This window comes from Juglans regia, chromosome 11 (genome assembly GCF_001411555.2).
Source record: "Juglans regia cultivar Chandler chromosome 11, Walnut 2.0, whole genome shotgun sequence".
In the NCBI taxonomy this organism is placed as follows: domain Eukaryota; kingdom Viridiplantae; phylum Streptophyta; class Magnoliopsida; order Fagales; family Juglandaceae; genus Juglans; species Juglans regia.
The window spans coordinates 4,063,964-4,089,567 of NC_049911.1; the positions used below are offsets into that span (position 1 = coordinate 4,063,964).

General features: G+C 34.9%; 1 long non-coding RNA gene and 1 pseudogene across 1 annotated transcript; both read left to right on the top strand.

The window, feature by feature from the left end:
- The first annotated feature begins 7,235 nt into the window (after positions 1 to 7,235).
- On the top strand, positions 7,236 to 8,116 carry LOC118343830. The gene is made up of 3 exons (XR_004797610.1): positions 7,236 to 7,349; positions 7,536 to 7,664; positions 7,763 to 8,116. It is a non-coding gene; the product is annotated as an uncharacterized LOC118343830 (long non-coding RNA).
- Positions 8,117 to 18,591: 10,475 nt separating this feature from the next.
- LOC108985620 lies at positions 18,592 to 20,063 on the top strand (annotated as a pseudogene).
- The last annotated feature ends 5,541 nt before the right edge of the window (positions 20,064 to 25,604 follow it).

Genomic DNA, 25,604 nt, shown 5'->3' on the forward strand with positions numbered 1-25,604 from the left:
AGTGGGTCTCTGCATTAGCGTCTTCGAATGTGCCGCGAGCCACTTTCTAGTCAGAAAATACGTGTGTTTGATTTAGCCGAGGAGAAATTCCACGAAATGCCGATGCCCTCCTGGGATTTATTTGGTTACAACGGGTATGTACGCATCGATACTCTGATCAATCTTGGAGAGCGCCTTTGTTTTATTGTTTCTATGAGTACCCATATGGAGATATGGGGAATGATGGAATATGGAGTCATAGAATCCTGGGCACCAATGCTTAGAGTGACTCCGATGATTATTTTCCGGTAGACTCGCTTTGCCTTTCCAGAGGTGGTCAGCTTGTGTCAATGAAGAATGGAATCGATTTGATGGGAAGTAATCCTGACGGAGAGATTCTTGAATATGTTGAGGACTTCAGTGGCTTTGACTCGCGTGTTGATTATGCAACTGTGTTTGTTGAGAGTCTACTTTCTCCTTATCTGCTTGACTTGATCGTTTTTTTACCTTGTTCTCTGATTTTTCAGTTCTTTTGCTACGCATCAATGAAATGCAGAACAGTGATGCTATTAAGTCTCAAAGATTACATGTTTTGAGGATCGTAGTTTTTCCAGTGCATCCTTCGCGTCTTGAAATGGTCTGTTCTCTTTTGTGACTTTGTAGAATTGGGGCAAATTTCTGTTGAAACAAGATGTTGTGATCATGCACTATTTTGTAGAAACTGTTCGTTTCTGAATTACAATGCAATTAGAATTTATATTGTAACGAATGTTGATTCATTGTATATTCAGACATTTTTTTTAGCTGTAAGGCTGTGATTTTCTTGTCAATTACACGACTACTTTGGTCCCCTTTTTTTTTTTTTGGCAGAATGGATGTTAATGATAGGCTTACTAGTTTTTAACATTATATACAATTACTTTTTACACATTATATACAATTACTTTTTGTTCATGTTATCGGCTGAATTGCCTTTATTATAATTTTTTTTTCATCTTGTGATGTAAAAGATGGAAAATGCTGATTGATGACATGATTCTCCATTCTACCCATTGTGTATATTTAATTAAAGAATTGACTATTAATGGAATTAAATATATATATTTTTTAATTTTTAAGATGTTAAAAAAATGCATAAAAGAAAATGAAAAAAAAAAATCACAAATTTTGAATTAGTCGTATGCCTAGTGGCACACTTTAGACAGCCCACCGGCACTGGCAGGTTCCATAAAAGAATAAGGAAAATACTATTCTCACAGAAATGTTTTACCGAAAATTTCTAATGTTCATAAAATCTCGATTGTGGCATTATATGAAAATATTTAAATTTTACACAAAACTTAATAAACTAACTTAAATATTAGAGTGAAATATGATTTTTTAAAACATCACTTGATAATTTTTACGATAAAAATAAATTTTAAATATTTTATTATAAAAATAATAACTAATGAATATAGTTTAATGACCGGGCTTGACAGAATTAGCAATAATTAAAAAGACTCAACAGTGCCCTATATGCATGAAAGCACAAGATGGTCCTAGGCTCTACTTTTAAGTGGAATGGAAGAGTAAGGGCTATAAATGACTTTATAATTAATGAAGATGATGGAAGTGGCAACTCTCGAAAAGGGACGATCACCTCTCCCGTAGGATTAGACATGGAAGGAGTTCAGATGGGAGAAACTACTACCCGAGTAACTAAGAAAGTTAAGCTTTCTTCAACCTTAGAGCATTGACAATCGCTAGTCATTGCCAACGTCAAATGTAAATTTTATTTTTTTTTATCACAAAATTTTTACATTGAACTATCTATAGTCATATATTTTAGTTCACTTTTTCTACACACAAGTGCCGAATGCAAACGGCGAGTAAACGGCATTTTTTTAATGCCACGTCGGTAGTAAATAAATCATTAAATAAATAAAATAAATAAATAAAAAAAGGGGGAAAATAGAACAAAACTCTGGTTTCGTTCCCGCTCGACCTCTCTCGTCTTCGGCCCGACATTTTCGAAAGCTTCTTTGGTGCTCGAAGCCGATACAGAGATCTTCGACTGGTTCTTTTGCTTCAGATCGTAAGCTTGCGTTGTCTTCGGCGTGGGTGAGCTTCGGCCTGGGTGAGCTTCGGCCTGGGTGAGCTTCTTCGGCGTGGGTGAGTTTCGGCCTGAGTGAGTTTCGGCCTGAGTGAGCTTCGGCCTGGGTGAGCTTCTTCGGCCTGGGTGAGCTTCATCTTCTTGAGTTTGCTCTTACATTTTTGCTTGCAGGAGTTAAGGAAGGACATAAGTGTCTTCGGCTTCAAATCGACTGTCGAGAAAGCTCTGGGATTTCGTGGTCCAGTTGAGCTGTGAGGTGAACTGGTCCAGCACGGTGGATATCATCTGGAATGCATACAATGGTAAAGCAGCTTTTTTCTGTGTGCTTGGAAACCCAGCTCCGTGTTCATGTGTTTAGGCCGTAGAAGTTAGCAGATTCACATGAATGAAATTCATGTTTCTGTGTAAAAATAAAAAAAATAAAAAAAACACATTATATTCGAACTTGTAGTGATTTGAAATTTGAAGGTCATTCACTTTTGTTTCCCATGAATCACGGCATCTTCTGAGCCCGCATTACAATTTTAATTAATTGCTATCTTTAACTTATGGATGCAGTTATTCGTAGTTGGTGATGTTGGTGAATCTGCATGAACTTTTCTGATAAATGAACTTGCATTAGATTTCAGGACCTGGACGAGTGGCTATGTTATTCCTGGTTCTGTTTGTTTTGGACATGGATGGATAGAAGCTTGAATAAAGTTGCTCAATTTAAGCTTGTATCTAATTTAGTTATTTTTAGATTAGTGTTTTAGGGACTCTTTTTAAGGACTGTTGCGTTATGTTATTAAGATTAGCTTGTATCTAAAGCGCGCACACGCACACAGTGGCTATTAAATCACAACCTCGCCCTTCACCCTATTCTTCTAGTGGGGAGAAGGTGCAGTTTCAGTTAATAGCGTATGTTGGGTTATTTTTTGGGACTTTGCATAAATAGATGACATTACATGAGACATCTTCTCGAGCTTCTTATTCTCACAAGATATTAATAGTATTTCACAAGCTTACCTAATATAAGAATAAACACAAATAGATAGATAGCCATTAAGTACATATCAGGACCCCTGCAACTGAATACAGCTTTGTACTTAAGCAAAGACAAAACTTACACCATAAGTTTCTTCTAGATGCTGCATTGCCTGATCAAATTCTTGCATTCCATGATACCTTAGAAAATCTGCATCTCCCTAGGTGTAATAATCAACAAGAGCAGAGATTATACATATCAATGAATAGAATAAAAATATCTCAGGAATATTAAATGAGATGCACATTTTGTTTTTTGCAAAAAGAAGTATAAACATGTGCATAGTTTGCTGCGGAGTAATCTTTTAAGATTGCAGTGAGAAATAGACCATTCCACTTGTTTGTTCACTTAGAGTATTCTTCCCAGAGACTGACCTTGTTTTTATTGTACAATGTGTACAGGGCATTGGAAAAGGGGAAGAACACTCAAATCCGCTAATACCATCTAGCTCAAACACCCCTACCTCAGTATGTTATTTAATATTTCAAAAACTTATTGGAAATGGTCTACTTAATGGTCTACTTAATGGTCTACTTATTGGAAATGACATCTTTATGCTAGGACATCCCTCAAACGAATCATATAAACTTTCCAAATCACATGCACAGTTACTGGTCACCAGTTTTTCTGCCATATCCGGATGGCAGCCAATATCCCAGTAACATTCAGGTGGTTTTCAATGTCTTTTTGTTTGTTATGTAAGTTGGGGGTTTTTTAGAGTTTAATTGCTCTTGTTTTTATTTATTTGTAAGCAGAATGTTGGTTATCCATTTCAATATGGAATGGGAACTCTGACTCCTCACATCGCTACAAGCTCCGCAACGAGCGGAAGAGGTTGTTCAGAGAATAGTCCCGATTGTAGGGAAACTGCAGTGCCATGTACAAACTCAATTGTTGATGAAGAAAGTAAAGATGATAGACCCAAATCACCTGAAACCGACGATTGCACTACATGTTCACTACAATTAGTGCAAACGGATGGTGATAATATAATTGAGGAGCCAAGGTCGGGGATGGAATTCAATTCTTTTGAAGATTTACATAGTTATTATAAGGATTATGCTAAGAAATGCGGGTTTGGGGTGATGACACAAAGGAGTGAGAAGGGAGATGATCAAAGTATCAGATATGTCACTCTTGGTTGTGCCCATGGAGGGAAAGCCCGGTTTAAGAGTTTGAACGTTGCAAAGCCACGCCCGACAGGAAAGACGGATTGTAAGGCAAGGATTAATGCCTTAAAGGTTGAAGGAAAGATGCGGTTATTAACAGTCCATAATACACATAATCACGACCTCAGTCCAAAGAAATCTCGCTTCTTTCGTTGTAACAGAGAAGTGAGTGAGACTGTAAAAAGAGTCTTAGATACAAACGACTTGGCTGGGATCCGGATGAATAAGAGTTTCGGATCTCTTGTCGTTGGTGCAGGAGGTTTCGAGAACCTCCCATTTTTAGAAAAGGATTGTCGCAATTATATAGATAAGGCACGTCATCTACGACTTGGTGCAGGTGGTGCTGGAGCACTTCGAGATTATTTTTTGAGGATGCAGTACAAGAATAATGATTTTTTTGCATTGATGGACTTAAGTGATGATGGGAGGCTAAAGAATGTTTTTTGGGCAGATCCACGCAGTAGGGCGACCTACCAGTATTTTGGTGATGTCGTCACATTCGACACCACATACCTCACGAATAGATATGGGATGCCGTTTGCACCATTTGTTGGTGTAAACCATCACGGACAGTCCATTCTTTTGGGAGCGGGGTTGATTTCAAGTGAAGATACCGACACCTTTACATGGTTATTCCAGACCTGGTTGCAGTGTATGGATGGTATACCTCCAAAAGCTATTATTACTGATCAAGATAGAGCAATGAAAAATGCAATTGCTAAGGTCTTTCCAGAAAGTCGGCATAGATTCTGTTTATGGCATATACTGAAGAAAGTTTCCGAGAAGCTTGGGTCATATGCTGCCTACAAAAGTGGACTAAAAAGTCACCTAATGAAATGTGTGTACGACACTCAAACAGTTGAGGAGTTTGAGAAATGTTGGGATGGGTTACTTAACACATATGATTTACATGAGAATGTCTGGTTGAAAAGTTTATATGATGAGCGTCAGCATTGGGTACCAGTATTCTTAAAAGAGTACTTCTGGGCTGGAATGAGTACAACCCAGCGTAGTGAAAGTATGAATGCTTTTTTTGATGGTTATGTTCATGCGAAGACAAATTTGAAGGAGTTTGTTGACTAGTTTGACAGTGCACTGAGGAAAAAAATTGAGAATGAAAACAATGCTGACTTCCACACATTTAGCGTCACCATTCCCTGTATATCTAGATCTCCAATTGAGAAGAGATTTCAAGAGTTGTACACGAATGCTAAATTTAGGGAAGTCCAGCAGCAAGTAATGGGTGTGCTCGATATGGATCCGTGTCTACTTAGTGAGGATGGTGTAATGAAAAGATATCTGGTAGAAGATGAAGTTCGCGTTGAAGAGTTCACTAAGCTTGTTACGTATTCAGTGAACTTCAATGTGGAAGACTGCGATGGAAAGTGTTCATGTGGGTTATTCGAGATGAGAGGGATACTGTGTAGGCATATTTTAGCCATCTTCAAAGCTAACGGTATAAAGTTATTGCCAGACCGGTACATTTTAGATCGATGGAGGAAGGACATTAAGAGGAGATATACGTTAATCCACAGTAGCTATGATGCTGGGAATCAGAGGCCAGATGGGAATAGATATTCAAGTTTGCTGAATATATGTTATCAGATGATAACTTATGCAGCGGGTTCCAATGAGCAGTTTGAAGATGCAAAAAAGAAGTTATATTCAATGATTGACTTGTACCGTGATAATCAACACCCCCCATCTATGACTCAAACAGGTTTGTATGCGAATATTTCTAATATTTTTTTTTTTTAAGTAAAGCTTGATAGTTAGTATGTCATATTTGAATTTTTGCATTTTTGTTTTTTTTTTAAGTAAAGCTTGATACATAGTATGTCATATTTAATAGTTCTACGCCCCTGGTAGGTTCGAATGCTGGTTGTACAACACTGGACACAAATGCTGTTGGTAGTTCAAAGCCCGTACTAAGTCCAAATGTTGTGCGAGGGAAAGGAAGACCTCCATCTTTGAGGAGAGCATCTAGGATGGAGAAAGAAATGCGGAAGGTTAAAGCCAAGCAGAAAAAAGCACCAGGAACAGGGAAACGTAAACAGGTGCTTGTCTCAATATTTTTAATATTAATGGTATATATTATATACATAGTTATGTATATTAGCTTTATGATATTGTGCGTTGTTGTGGTATATATTAGCGAGATGAAGGAGATACACCACTCCCGGACACGTGTAGAAATTTATTTGGCCCATCAGAAGTAGATATCACCAGTCCTAGTGAACTGCAGGTATATTAATTGTTAAATATTTTGTTATATTGTGCATTGTTGGTTGCCAATGGAAGAAGAAAATGCAAAAAAAAAAAATATATAATAATAATAATATATCATTTTGTTAATCATCAACAACATGTTCGACAGAGCTCGATTTTTAACAATAGTGGAACCCGGTCCCGGGAAACAGTGATCGGAAGTCAAGAAAGTGTAATAACCCAAAATTTTCACTTAAAAAGTTCATATTTAATACTTTTCACTTTCTAATAGTTTCTTTCTACTTGGCTGCTTACAAATCTTTACAGATACAGTTTGGGTTGGATGGATCACAACCGGTGGAGCATGGGTTGGATGGATCACAACCGGTGGAGCATGGGTTCGATAGATCACAACCTGAGAATCATGGATTGGATAGATCACAACTGGATTAATTGATATGAGCAAATGACCATTTTTGTGTAAGAGTGTGTAAATGTAGAATTAGTAAATGTTATTAGAGAAAAGTGTTGGGATATGGTGCTAATGGTAGAAGAATTAGTGAATATTCCAGGAGTGTTCAAGTCAATGTTCCAGGAGTAGTTATGGGGACATTAGTGAATGTCATTTTGGTGATATTCTAAACATTATTGGAATTAGTGTGATATTGTAAACATTATTCTTATTTTGGTGAAATTGGAAACATTATTCTCATGTTTGTCATTGTCATATTATTTTCATTTTTGTAATATTGGAATATTGATGCTGGTTGCAGCAGTATGCTGGTTTTAGAAGTATGGTTGTTTTAGCAGTATGCTGGCTGCAGAGGACTTACATATGTTAACTAGTTTTCTCTGGATGATCTAATCTTTGGTAAGATTTATATAGCTTTACTTTTTTTTTTTTAAAAAGAAAGATTTATATAGCTCAGCTATTTGTTTCAGAAAATCATATCCTTCAGGTTTCTGGTTCTGACTTGATAATGGGGAAAAAATGGTCCTAAAAGAGGTTCTAGTTGCTGTGATGGTCTAACGACATGAACATCATGTTAACTTCTAGCTGATGCTGCACATATGAGATGGACCTATGATTCATTGACTGCGATGTGGATACTGAACGTGAACTGCAAGTTCTATATATGAATACTTGAATGCTGGTGCGAATTTTGCTGCAGAATAATGAGGCATGGTAATAAGTTTGTGATTAATAATTATGTTTTAGGGTTATTGGAATTTACAATATTAATCACTGCCCTTTAAGATTATAACTTCTGCTGCTTACTGTAGTGGAGATGTTTTTAGCACATGGGCACATGACCGTAGCTGTGAAGTGGTTGCTGATGCCTGTTCTGTTCTCTGATTGGTTGGTGATTAACTTTTGCAGTATTAGGGAATAAATACTGCTACTTGGCTGTTGCTGCCCACTCTATATTAGTTGGGGTTGGCAATTTTACTAGCTGTTGTGAGATTGATTGTCGCTGCCAAGCTGTGTTGCTTGCTTGCTTGCCAACAATCAATTCTTAAATTATAGTCATACATATGCATAGTGTTATGCTTTGTGCCTGTGGATTTATAGTTTTGTCTCACTGTAACAAGTTTAATGCTATGAAAAATTGATTCTATACTTAATTTGCCATAACATTTTTTATGTTAACATAATTTGAACACCGATATCATGATATTATATATGGATACCTCTTCCTTTTTCGTTAGGATCGTTATTTGGGTCCATTTGATTTTTCTTCAGATGTCTTAATTTTTAGGAGGAACGTAACATTCCCCTCCTTGCATGGCTACCTGTTGGTTCTGCTTGCACTAATTGGACATTGCTACCTTGCTTGCCATGCTTGTTCTGTTGTTCAATACCAACAGTTCTGGATCTGAAACTGATTGGTACCCTTTTTCTTCTGTGATCGATTACAAGTGTGATCGTTGAACACCTGGAGTGGTTTTTCTATTGTCCTCAAAAGTTTTCGATTTAGTCAAAACCTTGGGTGTCTGTTTTTATTGCTTTTGATGTTATGGTTATATGGTTGCTTGAATATATATTTATCTGTGGAAACACGTGTTCACCCCATCTAAATGCATTCTGGATCTGTGGAAACACGTCAATTCTAGAATTTGATGTCTAGTTCAGGTATAAGTTTCTGTTTTGAACATAATGATATAAACGAGAAACAGAAAATAGACTAACAATAACACAGAAACAGAAAACAGAAAACTGCTATTTTACTCCAATTTAGCCCGAAACAATTCTTGTTTCTTGATGTCTGGTTTAGGTATAAGTTTCTGTTTTGAACATAATGGTATAAACGAGAAACAGAAAATAGACTAACAATAACACAGAAACAGAAAACAGAAAACTGCTATTTTACTCCAATTTAAGCAAGTACTTTACAACAAGTATTTTACAACAATTTAACCAACAGAGGCAAATCAGAATCTGAATTTACATAGCTTTATGATATCGCACTTGGACTAAACAACCAAAATGACATCTAACACTTAAATTACACCTTCAAACTAAGCAACAACAAACAACCACTACCAAGTCACTAAGCAACAACAAACAACAACTACAACAGCCCAAGACAACCGGAGAAGCGTGCGTGAACGTGTTAGTCCAGCTTCTTTCTCAAAGAGCATCAACTCCTTCTTCAAAAATTCCTCATCTCGACCATCTTGCACCATCTCTCTCTTCTCAATCTCATCCTCCCTCTTACGGAGCTCAATCTCCCTCTTCTTAATATCGCGAAGTCTCTCATCGACCTCTTTCTCCTTCCTTAATAGTTCATTTTTTCTTTCTTGTAATTCCAGCTGCATGTATTGATCACCATCTGCCCATTTGAAAAACTTGCAATAAGGTAATCCCTTGCAAACATATATAAAAAAATGTTAGATGTTTTTAATATTAATCAATTTATTAAACATATATAAACATGTTACCTTCGTGTTGTAATTTGGACACCCAAAGAATGGCTGTCTTGGATTTCTGGGAGTATTTGAGTATCTCAATGTAGCTTGAAGATCGCAAAAGCACAATGGTTGACAAGTACGATTACCAGAGGATGAAGAAGACAGAGTTGATGACGACATTCTAACATAAACCATAAGCACAGTGGAAAGGCACACATATCAAAAGATACATATTTCTGAAAGCATCATAACCTAAGTACTATTGAGCCACCACCAATGTCACTGGATTTACATGAGAAAGTTCAGTTCTGATTAAACTTCACCGTCCCAGCCTGCCTGCTCTGCTTATACTTAGACTACCATAGCATTAGAAGGACAACAAAAGGTAACTACATACTTGTTACCTTAGTCTAATGAACAAGTACTTTAGTCTGCCCCATTAGGTAGAGTAGTCTCATACTTACAATAGTCACTTTAAACAAAAAATAACTTCATTACAATAGTCTCATACTTGTTCAAATACAATAAACTCGATAACTAGGTCAAACAATAAATCCACATTAATCCAGGCCATGAGAAATTCGAGAACAATAACTAAATAAATAAATTCAATCTCCCTATATTACTTCTGACCTAGCAATTACCATACCATAGGAACAAAAACAATAAACTGTGATTAACTCATACTTATTCAATATTTTTTTTTTATAAGTAATCTCATACTTGTTCAATATTACCTCTCAATAAATCACCTTACCTCTCAATATTATCTCATACTTGTTCAAAAACAATAAACTAAAGAACAACTTCACAGAGTAAATCCACAATCTGCCCCATCAAAAATTCAACAACAAATAATAAATTCAAGTGTAGAAATTTTACCTTTGACCTAACAATTACCATTATTCTTATCATAATCTCATACTTGTTCAAAAACAATAAACTAAAGAACAACTTCACAGAGTAAATCCACATTCTGCCCCATCAAAAATTCGACAACAAATAATAAATTCAAGTGTCTAATTTTACCTCTGACCTAACAATTACCATAGGAATATCATAATCTCATACTTGTTCAAATAAACTAAAGAACAACTTCATAGACTAAATCCACAATCTGCCCCATCAAAGATTCGACAACAAATAATAAATTCAATCTCAATATTACCTCTGACCTAACAATATTATCGGAAGGGTTAGGTTTCGAGATGAACAGGAAGGGGCGGGCTAGGATTAGGGTTTCGGGATGAACGGGATTGGGGCGGGCTAGGGCTAGGGTTTCGGGATGAGCTTCATCTTCGGTGGGTTAGGGTTTCGAGATGAGCTTCATCTTCGGTGGGTTAGGGTTTGGGTTTGGGGATGAGAATGATTGGGTCGGGTTAGGGTTAGGGTTAGGGTTTGGGGATGAGAATGATTTGGGGCGGGTTAGGGTTAGGGTTTGGGGATGAGAATGATTTGGGGCGGGTTAGGGTTAGGGTTAGGGTTAGGGTTTGGGGATGAGAATGATTTGGGGCGGGTTAGGGTTTGAGATAGGGAAACTGACCATAACGAACCTTCCTTTAGATCTTCGGAAGATGCTTTCGACGAGAGGCCGTGGTGGAAAGGAATCTGCGGGAGATGAACCCTAACCCGCCGCTGAGTCCCAGAGGGGGAGGGACGCTGAGTCCAGGCTGCTGCTTCGCGCCGACGGAGTCGAGGACGGAAGGTTCGTGCGGAAGGAAGACAGATTCTCGGGAGGGATTTGAGGGAAACTGAGATTTTCTTTCTCTCTGCGAACGAGAGAAGAGATGGAAACTGGGGAGGAAAATGAAGGAAGGTTCGTGAGGAGTCGGGACACTGAGGCGAGTAAAATGATGTGGGTGATTGTTGATAAAAAACAAAACGAACCGTTTTGTTTTTTAATGCCACTTAAGCCGCGTTTGCTCGCCGACTGCATAAGGCGCTTGCAAGAAGCTTTTCTCATTTTAGTTTTGAGCTACAATAACTTTCCATTGAACTAGCTATAGCCATATATTTTAGTTTTGAACTACAATAACTTTCCCCACCTAGCTATATTTGGCGATACACTATTGAAGGACCAAATGAGTTTTTTATTATTTTTTCTCAATTTTCCTTCCTTTCCTTCCCTTTTTGGTAATTTTTCTTGCCAAATTACTTTTCTTTTATGATAAAGTTTCTAATTAAGGGTACATTTATTTTCTATCATTATTAGCTTAATACACAATATAAAATTATAAATAGCAAAAAAAAAGGATTAGCAAAAATTAGTTTGTTAGTTTCAAGAATTGTTGTATAATTTTTTTTTATCAAATATTATTAAAATATATGAAGTAAATTTACAAAATATGAAAAAAAAAAATTTGTCAAATATTATTAAAATATATAATATAATAATATTATTTTGATTTTAAAATGGCTAATCCAATGTGGACTTAGATAGTCAAAAGTTAATACGATAGGCAAAATGTAAGATTCTAGCCAAATTTTAGTCCATTGTCAATGCTCTTAGTAGCTAGACATGTAGTATCTAGCTTCATCTTTCTTGGTCTGCTGCTGCATTTTTTCCTTGAAATGCCTATACGAGAGAGAGAGAGAGAGAGAGAGAGAGAGAGAGAGAGAGACCCACCTTTTATTAACATTGGACTTCGAAAGCTAATTAATAAATAGTTTTGTGTATACGTGAAAGCACTTGATAATAATAATAATATAACATCTAAAAGTTACATACCAGTTGGGCATTACATCAAACATCTAAAAATAGAAGCCCATAGGAAGAGATTGAAATAAATAACTCTCAGTCCAGAATAAAAAAAGAAAAAGACACTACATAACATCTAAATAACAGAACCTATGAATTAAGAATCTAAATACTTCTTCCCTCTAGAAAGAACAAAAATAAAATAGAAAATGAAGGAATTAAGCGTTACCAGTAGCTTCATGCCGCGGCCTATGGACAATGTTGCGGAAAATAACACGAGGGTCCGTCTCTCCAGCCCATCTGAAAAAATTCACAAGCAGATATTAACTTATAAAGATCAAAGACATGGTACCAAAACGAATACAATGTATACACACATACAAATATATGGTGCAGCACAGTTGTGTTGGAGAAGTTTCCAGCTCTGCAGCAACTAATTTGAGTTCAAATCAAACATTACTGCATAAGACAGTTATTAGTTGGCAATCATTCTTACTACAAATATTAATACAAAGAACTAAGAAACTCAAGATGTGGTTAAATTAAATATGGCATGGTTCCGATAACTTACTGCATAAGGAGAGTTTTCAATGCATAGGGTGGGAGTCCATATGCTTAAGTTGCTGAAGTTGAAGGATGAGGGTTACCTTAAACAGAAAAAAATGTAAAGGTTAAGTTAAATGGATAAATTAATAATAAAAAATCAAACTTAACAAATAAAAGTGTTTACCTTCGGTGTCAATGCGTTCTACATGCTCCTCGACCTCTCAAGAACTAAGTGGTTCACAAGTCAACCAATTTTGCGTGCAAATTAGTGCTTGGACAGTCTCCGGAGCTAATGAGCTTCGGTATGGATCTATTACACGTCCACCGGTACTGAATGTTGACTCGGATGCGACGGTGGAAATAGGGATGCTCAATACATCACGTGCGATCTCCGCAAGGATGGGATATCTAAATGAGTTCTTCTTCCACCAATCCAAAATATCAAACTCGGGTATTTTTAGTTCAATCACATCCGACAAATACCTATCCATGTCCGAGCTAAGTACTGAACTGTTTTGCTTCTCAAGGTATTGCTCTAGAGCTGTATCAAAATCTTCAGAGTCCAGATCATCACCAATAATACTTGAGGAACTTCAATGGGCCATATTTAATCTTCCACTACCTAGCCCATAAAACTTGTGGTATTGCTCAATCAAACGATTAATGAGCAATTTTACTTCGGCCTCAATTCTATCTCCGCATTCATCCCTTTTGCATCTTTTTAACCAATATGACAAGGCTGTAATCTTATATCGAGGGTCAAGGACAAAAGCTACATAAACAATCATGTTCATCCTATCTGTTTTCTCCCAATATTTATCAAACTTAAGTTTCATAATAGAAGCCATCTTCATCAACATATCATCCTCACTCTGACCCATGTTGTTCAAAGTGTTCTCAATTGAACAAATTTGTTGAAATAACATATTATATGTCACATACAATGAGCCAGAGATTTTCAAAGTGGCATCATAAAAAACTTTTAGAAACTTAATAAAAATACGAGCCATTTGCCAATCTTCAAACGGAGGTGCCAAAAGTTGTGACTCCTTCACTCCCATTAGTACGAAAGCTCTTTCGTATTTGTCAGCAATACTAAGCATTATGTATGTTGAGTTCCATCTAGTAGGAACATCTAGACACACCATTTTTTCACACATAATATTCAGCTCGTTTGCACACGTTTTAAACATATCAAGCCTTGCCGGTGAGGACCTCACAAATCTAATTGCTTCTCTAATCTTATTTATAGTATCATGAATAATTTTTAAACCATCACATACAATGAGGTTTAAAATATGTGCAGCACATCGCACATGTATGAACTCGCCTCTCAAAATTGTGAATTCATTATCTCTTATGTTCCTCCTCACATGATCAATAGCAACATCATTGGAGGAGGCATTATCCATGGTGATCGTACAAAGGCGGTTAATCTCCCAATCCGCCAAACAAGACTCTAACATCCAAGCAATGGTCTCACCCCTATGATTAGGAATCTTGAAAAATATTATAATTTCTTGAAAAATATTATAATTTTCTTGTGTAATACCCAACTTTGATCAATATAATGGCATGTGACACAAATGTAATTCTTGTTTTGCACCGATGTCCATATATCGGTGGTCAAACTCACTCTTTGACTACTCAACAATGCCTTAAACTTTTGCTTCTCCTCCTTGTATAAACCAATACACTGTTTTTGGAAGGTGGTTCGGGATGACAATGTGTGTCTAGGCTCTAAATAACCCAAAAGTTTAACAAATGCCGGATGCTCTATAACCTTGAATGGCAATTCACACTGGATAAACAAATTAGAAATCATCGCCTTTAATTTTTCACGATCATATTGTCCTAACACTTGAGGACTAGATCCTTTACCATCCATCCTAACTCCAGTGTGTGATGGTGATTTATCATTCCCAATATTTTTATTCTCTCTAATGGGCGAGTTCGGACAAGAATATCTTAGATAGTGTGACATCGATGAAGTACCATTTTTATAATGACATCCATAAATCTTAAAGCAATAATTGCATTGAGCTTTGGGTGCAATGGGATCAATAGGTTCAACCTTTGTAAAATAATCCCATACAAGAGATTGGTTCGTAGCCTTATTGGCTCTTTTTGACTTTGGGGGGAGAGATGGTGTGGAATTTTAGGTATTCATAGAGGAAGGCACTAAAGGACTAGTGTTTTCCTCTATGTCCAATGAAATAGGCGCTGATCCACCAACACTACCACTAAAATTACATTCCATCTGTTTTAAACATAAAAAATAATGTATATACTTCAGCAAATATAATAAGAATCAACAATTACAGCAAATATCAAACAAGCTTGGCCAATTAGATCATTCTTAGGTAACAAAACAAACAAACCAGATTCACATATAGCATAGGTCCTAGGATAAATTATAAGCACATTCCATCCTACAAGCCACACCAATCTTTTGGTAACACTAACAGATAAATTTATACCATTTCTGCAGTACGTGTACTTCTAGGTACTAAGTTCTTAGTCTGGTATATTTAAGCTGGGCTTCTATTAGATTTTTACGGTATATGACATGACGATAGCTACATGTCATGGACTGCACACACTTCACAATACCGCATGAGCCGTATATATCTATAATTAATTAATATGATAAGATTTTTTCGAGAATTATAACTTAAAAAATGAGATGTACACATGATGATATATCTTATTAATATTTATTGTCTGTATTATAAATATTTTAGATAATATTAAGAAATAATAATAAATATTTTAAAACTCCCTGCACATATATCATGTGTGTTTTAAGATATGATGCTAGCTCCCATGTATATTGATGATGAAGCAAAAAACTGCAACATTAATAAGCATTTGTTATACTTTCCTAAAGAAGTACTGCCATTTCTAATGTTTTGGCTTTCTATCTTCAGTTTTTGTCGTCGTTTGATTTATATAACATTTGAAGGGACGTTTGTATTACTCAGATTGTATTACAGCACAAAAGAGGATATGGTGCTTGCCCAAGTGAAATGGCTGAAGTAGTGGCTTCTTACCTCGAAGTGAAATGGCTCTCCTTGGCTTTCAAGTATTTGTTTGCAAACAACTGTACAGAGTTGTTTGAATAGCATCTGTTGGTGTATTGGCAGGGCAAATTTTCCCTTACAATATGTTTTTGTCAATTAATTAGCAGCTAGCTAGGAGGAGTTTTTAATAATCTAGTTAACAACAACAGGAGCATGAAAATGTAGTTTGCGTGCCTTGCGTACATTGTTTATCACTCATCTTGAGTGGCCCTAGTTATTGGGGAGGAGATAAACAACATTGTCCAAGGAAACTTCGTAATTTCAGTAAATATCATCATTTTGAATCTACTCGTGGTAGCTTCTTATAAACTCACCCAACAGCTAGAGAAATCGTATTTAGCTCCAAACCATTGTATTTATTTTTATAATTATCAATCAGTTTAGGGAAAAATGATAATAACTTGATCTTTGTGGAAATGGAAAGGTTGATGCAGCTTCAGTGCACATATTAGGGGATGATCCCAAGTCTTCCAACACTAATTTACCTCTGAGAAAAACACTCCATGGTAGCTTTGACTTGCTTGTCCTAAACAGTTTAATGGAGATTTGTTTCTTGTTTCATCTCTTCCAAATCCTATTGACATTTGCATTTATTTTTTTATCTTGTTTGTTGACCCACTCATTGGGTGGTATTGCCATTTTTATACTTCTTGATTTCAATTAATTGGAGAGTAAATAACATGTTATCAATACAGAAACAGACCTGGTCAACCTTTTGAAGTGCACACTTGTTTTAGAGATATTATTTGAAGAGACTAATTGATGCATATTTTTCTCTTATGTAAACATAAACATATGGGTTTAGAGACTAACTATGCTTTATTGAATACTTGACGATTATCCACATTTTGGGAATCCAATGCTTAATTTTTTTTTTTTTAATAAGAAAAACATGGGATTGTTTGCTACCCTCACTAGCTAATCCTAAACCTTCACCTAAATCAGGCATTGCCATAGACCCACAGTAATGGCAAGAAAACTAAATCCCATGTGAAAACAGAGTAAATGAAAAATAATATAAACCAAACAAACAGAGTATTACATAATAAAGTGATTAAAACTAAATCCCATGCGAGAAACAAAGAAAAGGAAAAATTCCACTAATAAGGTACAGAGCAATGAAAAATACCTTAAGAGCTTAGAGAGAGAGAGAATATGGATGGTAGCCTCCACGTGTCTCACCCAGATGCACAAAGCACTTCGAAGTTTTTGTTTCCGTGTTTCGGTGAGGTCGAAAGACTTGAGAGAGAACAGAGCCTTGAGAGAGAAGACTAGAACGGATTCGGGGATTGGAAAAACTTGAGAAAGAAGGCTAGAAGGGACTTAGAGACCGAGAGAGAAGGTGGATTCGAGAAGACGTCAAGACGAGAAGGCAGATTCGAGATGACCCGGTTACAGATTCGAGAAGACGAGAAGGCGGATGCAAACCCTAATCGATGCGATGCGAGAAGACGATTAGAAAGGGCGGATATTTTCATTTTAAATGACCCGGTTACGGATAACCGGGTCACATAACCGGATCCGGGATATTATTAACCGCCCGGGTGTAAACCGAGCGGATAACCGCTCGGATGCACTCGGGTTTCCGGGTTCCGGGCCGGACCGAAAAAAAATCTGGTCCGGATGTACACCCCTAGCACAAACCATTCCTATGCTTGGGGCAACAATACTTGCATAGAAGCTGGCATCCTTAACATCACAATAATAATTCAGAATTGCAGAGAAGTGCCTAAGAAATGGAATGTAGGTGCTATCTTTAATAATTGGAGATCTATTAAAGGCCAAATTAAGAGTATGGGACAACTACAAGTTAGAAATTCATTTTATCTTGCAGGTGAATTTACATGAATAAATGAGATAAGTTGAGATAGTTTATGAATAGTAGTGAGATGTATGAGTTAAAATTTATAAATAATAATAAATAGTTGTGAGATGATTCAAATCGACTCTTAAGTCTCGTTTATTTTCACAATTATTCTAAACACATATAATTTAGTTATTATAATTTTTTTAAATTTTCATACAAAATAAGATAAACAATTTAATTTTTAAAAATTTTTAAATATAAAAATATTAAAAATATATTTTAATAATATTTTATTTTATTTTTAATTTTTATTTCAACTCCTCTTATTTAATTTACGAAAACAAACGAATATGAGCGAATCTCAAAGCCAAATTAGTTTCATTCATTTATGCAAATTATCACCTTATTTTAAAAATATAATCGTACTTTACAATATTTTTATTACATAAAAGGAAAATGTTAGAATAATGTGATAAATAAAAATAAGATTAAAGTTAAAAATTATATAAAATGTTATTAAAATAAAAATAATATTAAAAAAATACTTTTTATCCAAAAAACAAAATACAGTTCGGAACAAATCTTATCGCTTGATTCTCGTGCGCAGATTCATTCAATTTTTGGTTTGACCAAGAAACTTGTTTCCGAAGTTTCAAAGAGGAAGATCACAATCTTACTCAGTACTCACAGTCGGCACTTCTCCGAACTGACAACACGCTTCTCCCTATCATTCAATCGTGTCCCCGCAGCCTTTTCACCGTCTCCAACTCTCGGTGCAGGAATTTCTGGACAATGAGTACTGCGCTCTCTACTCTTCTTTCTTTATTTTAAGTTTTAGGCTTCGTTTAGAATTAAAAATCATCTCAATTTATCTCAATTTATCATTATAATTTTTTTAAATCTCAATACAAAATATAATAAATAATTTAATTTTTTCAAATCTCAAAATAATAATAATAATAATAATAAATAATATTCTAACAATATTTTATTATCTCAACTCAACTTAATTCAACTCACTTCAACATCTAAACGCAACTTTAATAGCAAGAAGATACACCACCGTTGCAAGTGTAATGTCTGCACTCACTTTCCGGTTACCATTCCAGCCAATAGTGCCAAAGCATTGTTAGGTAACCTGAAACTTGAAATAAGAGCGATGTCTATGAAGTATAAACGATTATGTCATCGAGGTTTTCCACTACATCTACCCGAAAACGTCATCGTAGAAATCCTCTTGCGGTTGCCGGTCAAGTCTTTGGTACGATTCAGGTGTGTAAGTAAACGTGGCGCTCCCTAATCTCGGATCCCCGATTCGCCAAATCGCAGTTCCGGCGAGCGTCTGAGCGCTCACAAAGACTTCTCATAACATCTGGTTCTGAAATTCGATCCCTAGACTGTGAGGCGCTATTTGAGCACAGTACCACTCCCAGTGTCCTCGCCGTCCCTTTCCAGAAACGGGGACGTTATGTTAGCATCATTGGGTCTTGCAATGGTCTTGTTTGTGTGGCTCTATATAGCCATAGGGATTTCTATATTTGGAATCCTTCGACGGGAAATTACAAGAAACTGCCTGATCCTGGTATTTCACTCCGCGGGCACATATATAGACATGGATTTGGATATGATCCATCCACTGATGACTACAAGCTTCTCGTGGCCAATTTCCGGAAGCCTCTTTCTCGGGAAATTGAAGGCAAGGTTTTCTCTTTCAGAAGAAATTCATGGAAGAGGATTCTTCGAGGCCTTGAAGATCCAGGTAGGGCGGACGATTCAGCAGGAATCCTTTGCAATGGTTCTCTGCATTGGCATCTTCGACCGTACCCCGATCCACTTTCTGGTCATAAAATACGTGTGTTTGATTTAGCCGAGGAGAAATTCCATGCAATGCCGATGCCCTCCGTGGATTTATTTGGGGACTGCGGGCATGAATTCGTCGATACTTTGAGAAATCTTGGAGAGTGCCTGTGTTTTAATGTTTCTACGAGTGGGTTTATGGAGATATGGGGAATGTTGGAATATGGAGTCATAGAATCGTGGGCACCAATGCTTAGAGTTGAATATTTTCCGGTAGACCCGCTTTGCCTTTCCAGAGGTGGTCAACTGGTGGCAATGAAGAATGGAATTGTTTTGATGAGAAGTAATCCTGACGGAGAGATTCTTGAATATGTTGAGGGCTTCAGTGGCTTTGACTCGCGTGCTGATTATGCAACTGTGTTTGTTGAGAGTCTACTTTCCCCTTATCTGTGCTTGACTTGATTTTTCTTGTTCTCTGTTTTTTCAGTTCTTTTGCTATCATCAAAGAAATGCAGGACAGTGACGAAAGATTTCATGTATGGAGAATCGTAGTTTTTCCAGTGCATCCAGCGACTCTTGATATTGGCTGTTCCTCTTTTGTGACTTTGTAGAATTGGGGCAAATTTCTGTTGAATCTGGATGTTGTGATCATGCACATTTTTGCGGAAACTGTTTGTTTCTGAATTTCAAAGCAATTAGAATTTATATTGTAACGAATGTCGGTTCATTGTATATTCAGACTGGATGGTTCTGTATTTCTTTTCGTTGTAAGGCTGTGATTTTCTTGTTTTTTGGCCTTTTATTTTTTTGGGCAGAATGGATGCTAATGATATTCCTGAATCGTGATGTTTAGTTCTTAACATTATATACAATTGCTTTTTATTTATGGAAAGACAATAGATTCGGCTGAAGCCTGAATTGCTTGCTGAATTGCTTTTAATGCTGGATTGAAAAGCCAAAACTTTGAAAATCTATCTCTCATTATTTTAATTTTTTTAAATTTTTATATAAAATAAAATAAAAAATTAAATTTTTTTAAATTTTAAAATAAAAATAATATTAAAAAATAATAAATTTCAACAATTTTTTATTTAATTTTTCAACTTTAATTTCAACTTCATTTTATCTCTCAATTTTTCCAAATTTCGACAGAGATATAATATTCCTGTTTTGTTCATATTTCTTGGAAGATAGATTTTCAGCTTTGATGTAAAAGATGGAAAATGCTAATTGATGTCATGATTCTCTATTCTATCCATTGTGTATTTTATTTTATTTTAATATTTTTTTAATAATTAAAGAATTGACTATTATTGAATTTAAATATTTTTTTTAAGTTTTAAGATATTAAAAAAATGCATAAAATGAAGTGAAAAAAAATCACAAAATTTAATTATTCTATTCACATCATATTTTGGATTATCTTTTTATTCATTATATTGTAATAAAATAAAATAAATTTAATTTTCTTAATTATTAATTTATTTAATTTTATGGTATTTCACTATTCTACTTATTTATTTAATTTTATTTAGACCTTTTTTTTTCTTTCATAAATTTCAATAGAAAGAGAAGAAGTAAGAGAGAGATGTAAGAATAATAAATAATTGATTTGGTAGTGTTACAATGCATATCTCAATATGACCAAAAGTTTAGATTTATTGAAACTGAAGTCTATCATTTTAGAATGAGTGATGCTTCATGCCGGTAGGGTGTGCAAGGTTAGTTTAAATCAACAAATGAAAAATTGACACGATTGAGTTTCAATAGAATTGAGAAATAAGCTGCTTGTAGCAGATATCAATTTATCTTCATGTGCAATTGCTCTGCCCCCACCCAAAACATTTGAGCCCCCACCCCGTCGAAACGCTGCCCCACCTCCGTTGGCCTCCTCTCGTCATTTCGAAAAAATTGGCTGTCGAAACAGTGTCGCCCACCCTTCCTTGGCAACTTTGATTCCTAGCAGTCGAAACAGTATCTCCTTTTGTGTGTAAAAAGAACGTCTGTAACACTGTTTGTAATTTCTGAGTTTAGATTCCTGGATGCGCCCACCGTCTCTGACTCCCTTCTTTGCCCTTTTCCCCTTCTCCATCCCAGAGTGCAAGACACAGAGTTTCAATTATCATAAATCGATTATCCCTTTTCTTTACTTTTATGTATTTTTTATTCCCTATTGTTTATGATGTTCACTTAAGGGTATAACCGGTTCGGTTTTGAATAAAATCTAGGACCGAACCGGTATGTACCAGTTTTGTATTTTTTAAAACCGGTTACCCTCCTAAACTGGTACTTCCAGTTTTACCGATTTCCGATCCGGTCCGGTCCAGTTTTTCCGTTTTTTTAAAATGTAAGTTTCACAATTTTTCATTAAAAATTTGTTTATGAAAAAAAAATTGATTTAAAAAAAATTGATTTATACTTTTATTAATATATTAGACTATATAATAGTATTAATATTAGACTATTAGTATAGTTATAAGTTATATATTAGTATTAGTTATAAACTTTTAGTTATTTAGTATTAACATTTTATGTAATAATTTATAAATTATAATAAGAAATTATTTCATATATGAATATATATAATTATATATATTATATATAAAAATTTCACATAAAAATTTATAATTATATATTATATATAAAACTTATATATATATATATTAATATTTAATATATAAAAAATATTTTGTATAAAACTTATATATAAAAATATTATTTTTTATTTTTTTTAATCAACCAGTCCGGTCCGGTCCAAAAAATCCCTGAACCGGAACGGAACCGGCCGATCTTTACATTTTAAAAACCGGTTTCGGATCGGACCTGTTTAAAACCAGTAAACCCTGTCCGGACCGGTTTTCCGGTTTGAGTTTACATCCTTATGTTCACTTTTAATTGAGTGTGTAGTATGCCACTCATAGGAATTCTTCTTATCTATTAATTAATGAGCTTTGCTAAACAACCTCCACCACACTCCACACTCCACATTTTTTTGAATTTTTTAAATTTTTAATATTTTTTTAAAATTTTTTTTTGAGTTTATTCTTTTTAAATTATTTCAAATTTTTTATTCATTATTCATATAATAAATATTTAATAAAAGAAAAAAATAATAAAAATTAAAAATAATATGGAGTGTGGAGGTTGTGTGAATAGTAAGAGGTTGAGTAGATTTTTCTTTAATTATATTTAACCAAATGAACAAAACTTCAGACTTGAGAATTGGTAATGTTGGCATCTCTCCAATGTATCGTGTAGGTCATGATAAACTACTGTGGAAAACTGAACTACTGAAGTTTAGGTTTCTTCATGCCTACCTATCACTGATTGGGTTAAGAAGTCCACAGCAGTGCTGCCATGATAGTTCTTACCTCTGTTTTGAAATGGGTAGATATGTAAGGCCTTTACTACTAATTATTTCTTGAATGTGATCTGTAGGTTTTTTTTTTTTTTTTTTCCTCTTCTGGGAATTGAGTTTCCCTACTCATGGTTCATACACTACATATTTCTTATGAGAAAAAAGGAAAAAAATTTAAAAGATATGTAGTGTGTAACGTGTGATACTCGGTAGAATTATTCTTTTTTATTAGTGTGTTTCAATCCACATTTTATTGTTTAGCTTGGCCATTTAAAAAAAAAATTCATATCATAAGCCCTCGCAAACTATTTATATTTGAGTAATGATATATATACTTACAGTTTTAATTACACTTTTAATCATAAGACTCATTTTGTTAGTTTTCTTTCGAAATATTTTGAATTTCAAATTTTATGATTTTTAGCATATTAATAATAGATACGTGCATATTTGGGATTGCGGTGAGAAATATAATTTATAGTTTTAGGGTTTATAACTTATAGTTTAAATAATAAGTTATACTATTAAAAAATTATTTACTCTTTGAAAACCATGTGTTTAAAGTACTTTCAAATATGTTACATTTATTTGAGAACAAATTAAAAAAATGATTTATGATGTAAAAAATACGATCATTTGATTTTTTAAAGGTTATGACCATATTCTTAAAATAAAAGTTGTAATTAATTATCTTAAATTTGTATAGATATTTTTGCCGATTGATAATCTTTTTAAAATTTGAATTACGTTCTGTATTATCTAGAAGAACACGTTTGAGATTAAAAAGAACTTTAATATATAACACCCAAATAATCCAATTTTTTCATTAAAGAGTTTAATGCTATTTAAGTGCTATAGCATTTTCCTTTATATTTTGTTTAAGAATATTTATGTCCATTCTTCTTTTATATTGTTTTATTCTTGCGAGGGATCTTGAATATTTTAACATTGCAATTCTTGCTAACCAGCAGTGTTGGAGACTAGCTCGATATCCTCATTCCCTAGCAGCGCAGATTCTCGTGGCCAAGTACTATCCAAGTACAGAATTCGTCTAATGCTAAATTACGAAGGAGTCCTTCCTACATTTGGCAAAGTATATTAGCAACGAAGCCCCTGTTGGAAGAAGGACTTCTTCGGAGGGTGGAAAATGGAGAGAAACTTAGAATATTGGATGATAAATGGATTCCTAGCCTATCTCTTTTAAACCTTAAAGTCATATAAGATTTCTTCATTCAGAAACCATGGTCTTAAGCCTCATTGATTTAGATACCAAGCAGTGCTAGATAGCGTTTTTTCAAAGGAAGAAGCTAATCTCATAAAAGCCTTCCCGATTAACATCTGCAATAGACCTAATAAATTGATATGGAGGTATACCTCGAATGGAAAGTTTTTTGTCAGAAGTGCATATCATTTACAGATAGAGATGCAGGACAGAAGTAAGGGTTAATCTTCAAGCAGCAAGTCTAAGCCAGAAGTATGAACAAAGTTATGGCAACTTAACATTCCAAATTCTTCATATGGAGAGGTTGCTTAAAAGCCCTTCCCTCCAATTTTAATCTTCATAGGAAAAAGGTGCTTGAGATAGTAGAGCATGCACTATGGGAGTGTCCCTTATTAGCTCAAGATGTTTGGAGTCAAGGCTCCCCAAAGATCCAAAAATGTAAAATTCAGCAAAACATAGCTTTCAAGGAACTATTGTAGGCCATGTTCAGTTCCTTATCAAAAAAAGAGTTGGAAGAGCTGGCAGTCACCTCATGGTTGATTTGGAAAAGAAGTAATGGTGTAATCTTCAGAGAAGAATTTACTCACCCAAGCACGGTGATGAAGCAATCCAAACAATTTTTGCAAGACTTGAGGCATATGGCACATAACAATGTCACACCAGTTGGAAGAGAAGCAGATGATCAACGCAATTGGACAGCTCTCCACCACAAGGAACATACGAAGTAAATTGGAATGCAGGCGTGATAAAACTCACTGTAAGGTTAGAATTGCAGCAATTGTTAGAGATTGGGAATTAGGAGTTGTTTTGGCTACATTGAGGGTGAACAAAGAGCTTTATCCAGACCCTAATTTCTTAGTTGAAGCAATGGATGCTCAACATGCAATCATTTGTTGTCAAAATCCGGGGCTCAAACACATAATATTAGAAGGTGATTCTCTACAAGTTGTAAAATGTTTGCAGCAAACAGAAGATCGATCACTAGAAAGATACTGAGATGATTATAGCAGATTCAAAGTCTTTACTAGCCTCTTTCGAAAGCTGGTTAGTTAAGCACATAAGCAGAGATTTGAATAAAGAAGAACGTGCTTTAGCAAGAAATGCAATAGCCAATAGGCATATGTGATTTTATTGTTCATGTAGATGATATCCTCATCGTATTTTTTTCTCTAGTTTAGTGAATCATGAATAAAGTCTTCTTTTCTCTCAACGATCTTAGTTAATAAAGGATTTGCATCATCCAACTTAATCCAATGTGTATTGCTTTTAATCCAAAAGCTATCCCTTATCTTTTATCTAGCATTCCAAAACTACCATAAATTTCAATTTTATTGTACATTATCTATAATTAATCGAGTCAGATCCACGTTGACCTGACAGGATAGTCGATGAATCCGTAAGATTTGATTATATATAAATATTGAAATATTATACATGAACTTATAGTAGATAAGAATGCACTTTCTTTCTTTTTTATTTTTCTTTTTTTTTTTTGTTATCCCTTTTATTATTAAGTTTTAATAGATTTTTTTTAAAATATTTTTTTTCATTCATAGGACTTCTCACATTTAGTAAAGTATAGTTGCGGAACTACATTAAGGGTATGCTAAAAATTGCTTGAAAATTCATAATATCCTCTAAATTTTATTTATTGTTATAACTTCTATGTATATAAAAAATGGCCCCAAACAAAATTTTAGAA